The sequence below is a fragment of the Myotis daubentonii genome, chromosome 1, assembly GCF_963259705.1.
Source record: "Myotis daubentonii chromosome 1, mMyoDau2.1, whole genome shotgun sequence".
Taxonomy (NCBI): domain Eukaryota; kingdom Metazoa; phylum Chordata; class Mammalia; order Chiroptera; family Vespertilionidae; genus Myotis; species Myotis daubentonii.
This window is the reverse complement of record NC_081840.1, coordinates 132640346-132652847: the sequence shown is the minus strand read 5'-3', so window position 1 is coordinate 132652847 and position 12502 is coordinate 132640346. Positions and strand designations below refer to the sequence as shown.

The 12502-nt window shown below is 41.4% G+C and overlaps 1 protein-coding gene and 1 long non-coding RNA gene across 2 annotated transcripts in view; both read left to right on the top strand.

Moving 5' to 3' along the window:
* Positions 1-9948, top strand: LOC132213537 (uncharacterized). Its single transcript, XR_009448021.1, has 3 exons — positions 1-2563; positions 2831-5543; positions 5757-9948. It is a non-coding gene; the product is annotated as an uncharacterized LOC132213537 (long non-coding RNA).
* Positions 9949-10024: 76 nt separating this feature from the next.
* TRDMT1 (tRNA aspartic acid methyltransferase 1) overlaps positions 10025-12502 on the top strand; it is a 67209-nt gene continuing 64731 nt past the window's right edge. The window contains exon 1 of the mRNA XM_059660264.1: positions 10025-10369. The gene's annotated coding sequence lies outside the window, so the exon portion shown is untranslated. The remainder of the gene's footprint in view (positions 10370-12502) is intronic.

The window sequence follows — 12502 nt, the reverse complement described above, 5'->3', positions numbered from 1 at the left end:
GGCAGGCGACTAATATTTTCTAGTGCTTATTATGTTCAAGCATTGTGCTAGTTACTTTACATGTGACTTCATTTCGTCTTTACAGGCTATTATGATCCGCGAATTTTATTAACTTACTCAAAACACATTTATTGAATATTGACACATGCCAGTCACTCTGCTAGACACTGGGAATGATCAACAAGGCAGGCTTAATGCATGCACTCTTGGAATGTGTGGCTCAGAGACAATACTCACGTAAAAGAACAAAGTAGCTACAATTTGCAATAAAGATGATGAAGGAACCAGAGACTTTGCTGCAGCTGGAGGCTGAAGAGCATAGCTCAACTGTGGCCTTTGAAAGCCATGCTAGGTATCACGTCCATCCTTATTGCCACTGCTGCCCACCAGACAGCAATTTCAGGGGCCCTACGCTTCTCTCTGCTCCAGGAACACACCGCATTTCCCATCTCAGGTCCTTCCTCACATTCCGTTCAACAGGCAGGTGTTTCCCGTTTTCTGCACTGCCTGCCCTGCTTCTCAGTATATGCACTTCGCATGCCTCTGGGGAGCTCCTATGCTTGTGAAAGGATTAGGAACCCCCGGCAGTGCTGTCATACCCAGCAGGACGTGGCGAGTGAGAGACCTGATGGAGACATGAAGGAAATATGGGAGGGTTTTGATGGAGACATGATCATGTCCATTTGAGGGAGATTAGAAAATGTAGTTTGAAGAGGTGGTATTTGGGGGCATGGGTATGATTTTTACAGCTTACCATGGTAGAGAAAGGATGTTTAAGACAGGTGAGACAGCATACGCAAAGATTGCATAGATGACAGAGTTCCGGGCACATCCCGGCAGTAGCAAGAATCCCAGGGTGGCTGGACGATGGAGCAGTTCTAGGGGAGAGAGGGCATTGAACGCTAACATGGGACCATGCATTGGAGGACAAAATGCCAGAGAGAGGAGTGTATAATTGATGTGGTGGGCAGGGGGAATTCACTGCCTTTGTGACTAGGAGAAAGGCATGCTTGTAGCTGCATTTGAGGACGACGGTGCTGGCATGCTGGAGGAGGAGCGGGGGAGGCCAATTAGATGGCTGTTTGCAGTAGATCAGGTGAATGGTAAAAAGGAGGTGACCTTGGGGGATACAATGATGATGAAGGCTGTGAAGCCAGAGAGGACAGGCAAGTCACAGGGCTCTGAGCGAATGGACGCATTAGACACAAAAATAACGTCAATGGGAAATTAATTTGAAGTGAAAGATAATTCATTGAAATCCCTTTACCTGGAAGTGTCTTCCCTTCTCTAGTCTATATAAAGCCTAACTTTATGGGAAAGGTGGGTAAAAGCTGAATAATGCAGTTTTACCCTTTACAGCACTTCTAGTCTGTTGACATAAATGAATGTCGATTGCCTTATATTGTTCCTTACCTGGTGTGAGTGTGTTGGTCTGGTCTCCACAGATAATGATAAATCAGGCACTTCAGTTTCCTCTAAATTTTCTAAAGTTCAGAGAAAAAGAAGCTTAAAGACAAACTCCTAGAAATCTCTTTAAATCTTTTTCTTGGGGAAAAAAAAAGTTAGAATTTACCATTGAACTATGTGTAGTTTATAATTTCATCAAAGTCTAATGCACAGTTTATGATTAAGGAAAAAGAAGGTAGAAAGTATGTAGAAGGAACAAAAGATGTCAATTAACATATAGAGGGAAAACCTAGTGCCAAAAAAAAAATTCAAGTCAATATTAGACAAAAACATGAAGCTCCATTTTCAATGTTGGTTCACCTGATCCAAACAAACACAAACCAGTTATAAAAACTGGACCTTATTTGAAAGAGACCTAACCAATACCATCACAGTTTAGTGAGACCACCACAGAAAGCATGCAGGTACCTGACCTTTGACCTTTAATGTTGTTGCCATTTTTTAGGATAAAGGGGACGGTCCTGTTACTGGAGACATTTTGCCGAGTGCTTCGGCATCCTGGAAATTTGCTCTGCCTATTTGTTGTCGTCATCTGGTTCCCAAGTGGTGGAAGTTTTCTTCAGGAGATATTTGGGTAATGGGTCTAATGATAATAACGGTTTAATAGCACAGGTTTCTTTTAAAGAACTGAACAAATTAAAAACTAATTTCTGGTTTGTATGTATGACAACCTGTGAGGTTAGAAAGGAAATATCGTTATGTGTATAGCCCAAATCTCTTTCCTGTGAATTTGGGAAAAATGAAAGAAGTCCGTCTCACTTATCTCAAAACTGAGGAATGAACGGGCCGATCTTCCCAACACTTTGGGGGCGCTTTAGTTCTGGTATACCACATTCATTTAGCCAGTGAAATGACATTCATTAGAATCCTGAATATTTAATTTACTTTTAAATATGTTCGATAAATTCGCAGTTTAAAATATACCCCATCAAACTTTGGTCTCCATGTATGCTGACAGAGGTCATTGAAGAGCTTAGAAGTGAAAATCCAAAGACCAAGTATGAGAAAAACAATAAACACATAAATCAGAGTGACACTACGTGATGTCGTGTGGAGGACAAAAAGCCCATGCTAATTGCAGAGGAGAGCTTTAAATGTGCGTGAGTGGCTTTTTAGATATGGATATTTAATCTTTTCTTTGTAGGAAGCTTTTTTTTTTTTTTTTAAAGCAACTGACATATATCTTGGGACTAATTTATGTTATGGCTTTGGGAGCTAAAATGTGTTTTAAAATGTGTTAGCTTTTATCAGTTGGTAAGCTAATCCTGGATTCCCGCCTGTATTCACGTATACTAGACTTGAGACAAATTAAATGAAATATATTATGTATTGTGCTTAAATTATCTTTGCTTTTGCATTGCAGGCATAACTTTTTAAATGTGAAAATTCAGACACAGACATATGTGTACAGAGCAATGCAACTCTGAGCTCATGCCTAAAACATCCCTACTGGCCTTGTGATAGTTCTGGAGGTGGGTGCCTAAGTAAGATGTGAATATGGACTTGGAATGTCATGTAAGTCTCCTGTATTGGTATGCTTGTCCTTGTGGATCCCAGGTACTATTGTGAAAATTATATATGATGGCATAATGATGAAAGGCAAAATATAATCAAGATGTATTAAAATCATAAGAAATAAGTAAAGAAAAGCCATTCTGAGTAAACTTTAGCAGAATAAAGGGATTGCAGCCCTCTTCATAATTCTATTGCAGTGGTTTCTAAACTATTGTGTAAGGTTTTGTATTTCTAATTAGCTAAGTACTGAAATATGCTCTCTAAAGTGACTCATGGAAATGTGGAATAACTGCAAAAAATATCAGGGAACTTGAATTTAATGTAGACTCAATACATTTTTTTTTTCATAGCATAAATTATGAAACATTATTCGGATACAATATTGTAATTTATCTCTCTGCCATGGCTAGAACTTTAGTAGTTAAGACATGTGTGAGGACCACCCAGTGCAGAGATCCTTGCATGTCTAGATCAGGGTTTCTCTTTTGCTAACACTGGGTTAGTTTCATGTCCATGATAACTAGGCATGCTGTGATGTCATTACTAGAATCGGAGTCTGGCCCAGGTAGGAAAGCTAATGGTAATCATAATGATTGCTGGCATATACTGAGCCCCTTCTGTATGCCAAGTGTTAACTTATTTAGCATGTGCTAACTTATTTAATCCTCACTACAGCCCTATTAGACATATGAAGAAAGTAAGTAATAGTAAGTTACTTCAGAGAAAGTAAGTAACTCACTTAGGCTCACACAGCCAGGAAGTGGCAGACCTGGGATTTGAACCCAGGACTTAAGGTTCTAGACTCTACACTCTAATGTCACTGTACTGTGGCACCTCACATGCCATGGTGTTGTACCGCTGTTGGTGACATCCTCAGGTCTCTTTGGCATTCTTATCAGAGTGTCAATCTATCTCTTTGGACTTCTTTTTCTCCTGTTCTGTTGCAATAGGACCCCTCTGAATTCAGAGAATATGATGTCCTTAATGAATCATCAAGACATTTCTGGACAGTTTTAGGGGTTTTCTATGGAGATCTCATTTCTTAATTCTGACTCAACCACCAGAATGATTTGATATATATGACATATGACTCCTGCATACAATTAAGTGAATAAAAACCCTTAACCACATTTGCTAGTGGAAAAGAAATAAACTGTCCACATGTTTGGAACACATAACCCTAACTGTACCTCTAACTCATATTTACTCGCCATTAGTTTGAATTTTAGGGAGATTTATTAACATGCGAGGTACTAATATTGTACAGTTCAAGAATCATGAGAGAGTTGTGTGAAATGAGAAGTCCAGTGAATTACAGGAAAACCAAGATTCTCAGGGCAAAGCTAAAGGAACATTACTGATAACACATATGAGCTTGCTATCCAGCTTTTAAAATTTCTTGCACCATAGTAATCTTATTGTCAATACACTTAAGATTATTTCCAAGTAATGCTTATCAACACCAATTCTATTTAAAATACTTTAAAGTACTTTACATGTGCCCAAGCCAATGTGGCTCAGTTGGTTGGAGTGTCATCCTGCAGGTTCGATTCCTGGTGAGGGCACATATGCAGGTTGTGGGTTCCATTCAGGGTGCCTACAGAAGGCAGCTAGTCGATCTCTCTCTCTCTCTCTCTCTCTCTCTCTCTCTCTCTCTCTCTCTCTCTCCTCTCTCTTCTCTCTGTTTTAAATCAATAGGAACATATCTTTGGTAAGGATTAAAGGAGGGGAGAGTACTTCATATGTGTATAAGGGCAAGAGTAACAAATATGACAGTTCTTTGTAGATTCAAGGGTAAAAGAATGCATGAAAGTGTTAAATAGCCTGATGAAATCCTAACTCGGTAGTGGCACAATTACTTAACAGATTGGATTATTCTGCGGAGAATTAGTGACCCCCTTCAGTCAATGTATTTGGAGTCCTAGTGTGTGCCTGGTTCTCTGCTGGGTGCTAAGGACCCAGAAATGAATCCAGCACCTTCCTTTGGCTCAGAGGGCATCTGGTCTACTTCTCCCTTCTCTGTTAAATCATTTTCGTCTCCAAGCCTTACATAATCATTCTACCGCAGGGAGACCTAGTGTGAGTAACGTAATTATCCCCCCTTAAAGTTAGAATGAAATAACACCGACTTTTACTCTGAAATCCATGGAAATGTAAAATTTCCTGTTCTGTTGTCCTTGATAAAATATAACAAAACAACTAGTTGCTGGGTTACTACATAAAACACAGGCTCCAAACTGCAGTGGGGAAGAACAGTTAGCAATTAAGTAACGGAAATGACTAGTGGTTTGAAACCCAGCAGACTGCCCAGGCATCTAGGTTACTTAGGCAACTTTTATCACTAAGGAAGTAGTTCTGGTGACTCATGCTCCTACCGAGTGGCTTCCTTCCTTCAAAACTGGTGCATTCAGGGACCTTACCATTATGCATCTCTCTTCTTTTTCTTTGGACGAGGGCAGAAAAAGTGCATTGGATGGTATGGGTTTATTACTTAGTAGCATATTATTCACTGGCTGGCCCATATCTTGAAATTTAATGGACTCATGGTGATCAGAATAAAGGTCAGTAGTTTCTGCAAAATATTGCTAACTTAAATAAAGGTAGAATTAATAGCTTCTTTTCTAAGCAGAAATGCTGTGTCTTATAATAACATTTCTTGTCAGTTTCATTTTGTTATTTAATCTGTGTTATTTAAAATACTAGTCACACTTTTGATAAACTAGAATACTGAAGTACTTTATACCACTACATTAAAATGCCTTCCTTTTTTCAAGGAGATGAAAAATGGGATTCAAGTCTCCTTTGAGAGTTGTCTAGAGGCGATGGTAATAAAAATAAAGGAGCTGGAAGGAAACTCTTTTGCCAGCGTCTCTCTCCAGATTTTCTGTCTACCTGCCTGATGCTCCAACGGTATTTGCTTATTGGCTTAAAAAAAATAGTAGAGAAGTTGTGGAAGAAGTTAGTTCATCCAAAGCGTTTTAGGTCGATGTGTGTTTGGAGAAGTCAGTGGAAGAACGTATTGTCGACAGTTGAAGAAAACTGGGAGCCAAGCATCCGACTGGCTCCTGGGGTCCGGACAGGAGCCCGGTTTCCTGTGAGGCCTGTGGTGCCCGTTCCTAGCGCGCTCCACCTACAGGCACCTGAATCATCCCGATATCTCTTGTCCGGACTCCAGAAGTCATGCTGTAAGGCTCACCATGTAGACAGTGTCGCTGTGGCTGTTTCCATTTTGCTTTCACTGCAGCCCTTTTCTGTTTTTAATTTTGTGGCTGGCAAAGCTTGAAAAGACCGTGAGTCAGGCCAACCATTCTTTCCCCTCCAGATAGAAGCCTTAGTGTGCGGCCAAGGCACTGAGCACCGTTTGTGCTCATGAACCTTAGCTGCTGGAGGCTTTTCTGTGGGGACGGGGAACATGTGGGGGAAGTACAGTCCCGTGGTTCCCGAAGTGTGGTCCCCAGGCCAGCTCGGCAGCAGCATCCCCTGGACATTTGTTAGAAATGCCAGCTATCCTTCCCCGCTCCAGACAGACTGAATCAGAAACCCCGGGGGCTGGGGGTGGGGGGGGGGCGGTGGTTAGCAATCTGCGTTTTAACAAGATGATTCCAGATGATTCTGAGGAATGCTAAAGTCTGAGAACCATTGTGCTAATGAACTGTTAGTGCTTGTGGCCAGGGAGGGTATGAAAAATACAGAGGTTGGAGAGCGGGCATGTTGATGAGTCTTTGCTCATAAGGAAAGGAAGAATAGAGAGAAAAAATATTTTACCTCTTAGAATTCCAAAAAAGAACAAAGAGAAAGCCTGGGACATAATCAGCAGAACTAATTGCTTGCATGAACCTTTGCTTTCTCAGAGAAGGGCAATCCAGATGACGAGGTTACGGAAAATATGTTTGCACAGCTCTGAAATTCTAGAATAACCTCTCCCGTGAGAAAAGACATGTCTTTCCATATTAAAGAATAAATTCAACTCAAGTTTGTAAAACTCTATAAGATTATTGTATTGCATTGACTAGGCGAACTTGTTGGCCCCTTGAAACCCCAGTCTCTGCATCTGAAAACCACGTGTGTTGTTACTCTCCATGAGTTATCTCACTGGGATGAAGTGAGGGCTTCAATATATGGTAGAGGATTTGCGCGGCACTTGGAGCATGGAAAAATGCGGAGCGTAAGGGTCAAGCATGATTCATATAAATATTGATGGTGCAGAGAGGTTTGGAAGTCGATACAAAAATGGGTTAATTTTTCAACTTCCCTTTGACATCTGCCCCTTTTAGTTCTGGCTCTGTCATGTATTCGTTTGTGATGTTAAGTAAAACACAGGTTTTTAAAGCTTTTAATCTTAGTTTCCTCATAAAAAACACAGCAAAAATGATGCACACCCAGAGGATCCCTGTGAGAATAAAACTGGATTAAAATCTGAAAATGCAGTTTCCAAAGGTCAAACATTACAAATTTTAGATGTTGTTGTTGTTTTATGTCTGGGTTGGCGAGGCTTTGTGATTGTTGACACTGACATCACCCAGGAGTTTAGAATGCGTGTGTCAGCAGCTTGTATGATTACAAAAAAATAGCTGTGTTGACTTCCCTACTAATTCTCCATCAGTGGAATGTCTCCACTTTCTCATGAAATAAGGGAGACCCACATATGTTTAGTTAAAGAAAGTAAGCCTGACATTTTTTATCCTTTGAACTAAGAGACTACACTTCACTCATCCTCTGGTGGAACGATGACTGTGGAGTCAGGCTACGTGGGTAAATTCCCAGATCCTCTGCTTCCTATGGTAGAACCATGGGGAAGGCTCAGTGTCCTCATACCTGAAATGGGGTGGTCATATTTCAGGGTTGCATGAAGATGAAGAGAAATGTTCATGCAATACATAGGTGAGTGCCTAGCACAGAGTAAGTACTCAATAATGTGGGTGTTTGTTATTAAATTCCAGCAGGAAGAAGAGGAAGGACAGAAGCCTGGAAGTCAAGGGCAAGGAAGAATAAGAGAAGAGGGCAGCTGGAAAAAGGGTCTGATCATTTTGAAAATGAAAATTCAAGGAGTTCCCATGACTTTTCTGGTCACTTTAAAAATCAAACAATTCTCTGATCACTTCTAATTGAGAACATTAATCACGTGATTTATAATCTGCAAGTCCTGTAATAAGCAAAATTTCAATCTTGTGTTAAAGTTACGTGTCTTCTCTCTCCTAGCTTGAGTGCTGGAGGCAAGGAGCCATAGAAAATGAGAATACTGGATTTCCCTCTCCCCTCCCTTCTCCTCCCCTCTCTCCCTCTCTCCATCCTCCTTCCTCATTAACAGAAGAGGTGGGGGAGAAAAAGTTCTTACTGGGCAGGTGCTATTGATGACCGAGCGTTGGTTTACACCTCTGGTTTCAGCTTGCGTTTAAAACTGGCCCGTTTTCTAGCAGGTGCTTCTTGGGAGACTTCTCATTATTGGGATGTCTCTCCCAACGCTTCCTTGACACACAGAAGTGCATTTTTATTTTGGCTTCCACAGAAGGTAGGAGTTTTTCAGAAGTGCACTCCTTGCTTCTGTGTGCTCTGATCTCTACTTTCCAGAGGGTGATTCTTGAACAGAGCCCAAGACAGCTAGCTCTCTCTTGTGTGGCTTAGATCTGGTCCAAGGGACGTACTTTACATTCTAAAATTCAGAGGGTACCCTCTAGAGAGGGTATTATGTTAGTGAAATAAAACCAGACAGAGAAAAGACAAATACCATATGATTTCACTTGTATGTGGAATCTTAAGAACAACGTAAATGAACCAAAAAACAGACTCATAGATACAAAGAACAAAATGAGGGTTGCCAGGTGAAAGGAGTTTTGTGGGGCTGGGTAAAAAAGGGAGTAAGAAGTACAAATTGGTAGTCTCAAAAGAGTGATGGAGATGTAAAGTACAGCGTAGGGAATATAGTCAACAATATTGTAATAACTATTATGGTGTCAGGTGGGCACTAGGATTATCATGGGGGTGTCACTTCAAAAATTATATAATTGTCTAACAACCATACTATACACCTGAAACTAATATGAAATAGTGTTTAAAGTCAACTGTAGCCCTAACCAGTTTGGCTCAGTGGATAAAGTGTCAGCTTGTGGACTGAAGGGTCCCGGGTTGGATTCCGGTCAAGGACATGTACAGGTTGTGGGCACATCCCCAGTGGGAAGTGTATAGGAGGCGGCTGATCGATGTTTCTCTCTCATCGATGTTTCTAACTCTCTATCCCTTTCCCTTCCTCTCTGTAAAAAATCAATAAAATAGATAAAAAAGAAAGAAAAAAAGTCAACTGTAATTGAAAAATAAAAAAACCTCAGAGGGTAATGAGGGAACAAACTTCCTGGGTGGTTCTTTGAAGCACTGAACCTGTGCTTGAGGTGAGTGGCAAAGGGCCCCATCGGTCTTCTGAGGAGAGGCATGCTGGTAGCTTTCTCCAAAAACCTTCATCTTTTTACCTTCCCCTGGGTAAACGGTTATAAATGTTATAGAACTCTTTCTGGAATCTTCCGTTGGAAACATTGCATTATACTGTTGTATTTTACTTTGGTATTGGCATCTGGTGTTTGGTACTTTTAGTCAAAAATTGCACGTCAACTCCTACTGAGGCGAAAGGGGAGCGATCACTTTGGGAATGCTCTGCCTTCACAGACCATCACCCAGAGTCGCTGGTGCTGGGGATGCACCTGCATTGTGATTGGGACTCCGGAGTGCTCATGCTAATCGCAGAGGAAAGCTTTAAATGAGAGTGAGTGTTTTTTAAGGTGTTGACATTTAGTCTTTTCCTCATAGGCAGCTTTTTAAAAAGAGACTGACATCACTTGAAAGTAAGTTATGTTACTGTTTTAGGAACTAAAATGCTTTTAAAAGTTAGGTTCAAAAATAGATCCAGAGACAAAGAAGTGTGGAGCAGACTGTGGAATCTCAGAGGGAAGGCAGGGTGGGTGGGTGGGAAGAGATGAACCAAAGAACATGCATGCATATATGCATAACCCTTGGACACAGATAATAGGGTGGTGAAGGCCTGGGGTGGAGGGTGGGGACAGGTTAGGGTGTCAGTGGAGAAAAAAAAGGGACATCTGTAATACTTTCAACAATAAAGATCAATTAAAATAAAAAAAATCACGATCACATGAAGTTAAAAAACTATTAACTTTTATCACTTTTAAGATGACCCTCCATTCCTGCATGTATTCAAATAAACTAGTCTTGAGACAATTTAAACAAAATGTATTTTGTACTGTGCTTAAATTGTGTTTTCTTTTGCATTGCAGGCATATATGTTTTTGATGTTAAAATTCAGACACAGACATATGTGTACAGATATGTGCAACTCTGAGCTCACGCCCAAAATGTCCCTGATGGCCTTGTGATAGTTCTGTAGGTGGGTACCTAAGTAAAATATAAACCTGGGCTTGGAATGTCATGTAAGTCTCCTGCCTGCCTGATGCCCCTAACTACTCGCCTGCCTGCTTGATCACCCCTAACCGCCTCTGCCTGCCTGCCTGATCGCCCCTAACCACCTCTGCCTGCCTGCCTAATTGCCCCTAACCCCTCTGCCTGCCTGCCTGATCGCCCTAACCCCTCTGCCTGCCTGCCTGATCACCCCTAACCACCTCTGCCTGCCTGCCTGATCGCCCCTAACCGCCTCTGCCTGCCTGATCGCCCCTAACCCCTCTGCCTGCCTACCTGATCGCCCCTAACCCCTCTGCCTGCCTGCCTGATCACCCCTAATCCCTCTGCCTGCCTGCCTGATCGCCCCTAACCGCCTCTGCCTGCCTGATCGCCCCTAACCCCTCTGCCTGCCTGCCTGATCGCCCCTAACCCCTCTGCTTGCCTGCCTGATCGCCCCTAACCCCTCTGCCTGCCTGCCTGATCACCCCTAATCCCTCTGCCTGCCTGCCTGATCGCCCCTAACCGCCTCTGCCTGCCTGATCGCCCCTAACCGCCTCTGCCTGCCTGCCTGATCGCCCCAACCCCTCTGCCTGCCTGCCTGATCGCCCCTAACCGCCTCTGCCTGCCTGCCTGATCGCCCCAACCCCTCTGCCTGCCTGCCTGATCGCCCCTAACCCCTCTGCCTGCCTGCCTGATCGCCCCTAACCCCTCTGCCTGCCTGCCTGATCGCCCCTAACCCCTCTGCCTGCCTGCCTGATCGCCCCTAACCCCTCTGCCTCAGCCCCGCTGCCACAGCTTCGTCAGGAATGACGTCTGGAAGGTCATTTGGCTGTTTGGTCTAATTAGGACATTACACTTTTATTAGTATAGATAATTGTTTCATCCATCAAAATTAGCATGTATTATTTCTAAAATTCAGAAAAAAAAATCAAGATAACAAAATCTGTATACCTCTTTGATATATTGAAGGAAATTCAGAACTGGTATTCATAAAATGTTAGGTGAAGAAAGTCAGGATATAAAATATATATGCAAGAAGATTATGATTTTGGTAAGATATAATTAGTGCAAAGACCAGAAGGAGAAACATCATAATGTTAGCACAGTTTTCTCTTGTGGTTTTTAAATTTTGTTTTTTATACATTTCTTAATTTCCCTAATATTACTAAAAAAGAGAAAAAATGCGTAGAGGAGAGGCTCTTAGAATTGGGTTTGGCTTTCAATACGCTGGTCATTTCTGATGTGTGTTTATTGAGTCTCTTTCCCTTTTTGTAATAATAAAAAGCTGTTTTTCAAAAAAAAGTCACATCTTTATAGCACAAGTCATATAATGAAACTACCATCTGAAGCTTTTGGATTTTAAAACTGTGAATTCTACAAGGACATACAAATAATGCTCTTTGTTGCATTCTTTTCCCAGCCTATCTGAGGATTTAGTCCTAAAATGAAAGGAATAAAAAAAGATATGACATGCAGATTCCTGACGTTCTTTCCTAACCAGAATGATTTTTAGCTCCTAATGTGGTTTTCCCCCAAAATATATACTGCCTCTCTTCTTTCATTTATTATCTGATGCCTTCCAGTTATTAAGAAAACAAAAAACTGAATGCTTTCTTTCAATTTCTCTTTTTAAAAATGTGATTCTGTGACCTATAAATAAATCTGTTAATGAATGAATGAATAATAAATGTTAATAAATCAATGACTATTGATTGACTTATGTGATATTGAGCAGATCACATGAAGGTTTTTCTCTTTTTTTTAAAAAAAAATATTTTTTGTTGAGAGTATTATAAATGTCTTCCATTTTACCCCCTTTGCCCTCTCCACCCAGCTCCTACACGACACTAGGCCTTCACCTGCCTATTGTCTGTGGCCATGGGTTATGCATATATGCATATAAATTCTTTGATCATCTCTTCCCACCCTCCTCCCGCCTTCCTTCTGAGATTGTCAGTCTGTTTCATGCTTCCATGTCTGTGGTCCTATTTTTCTTGTCAGTTTATTTTGTTCCTTAGATTCCATATATAAGTGAGATCATGTGATATTCGTCTTTCTCTGACAGCCTTATTTCCCTATTCTTTGTGAAAAAACAGAGTAATAAGGAAGAAAAGCTGATCAG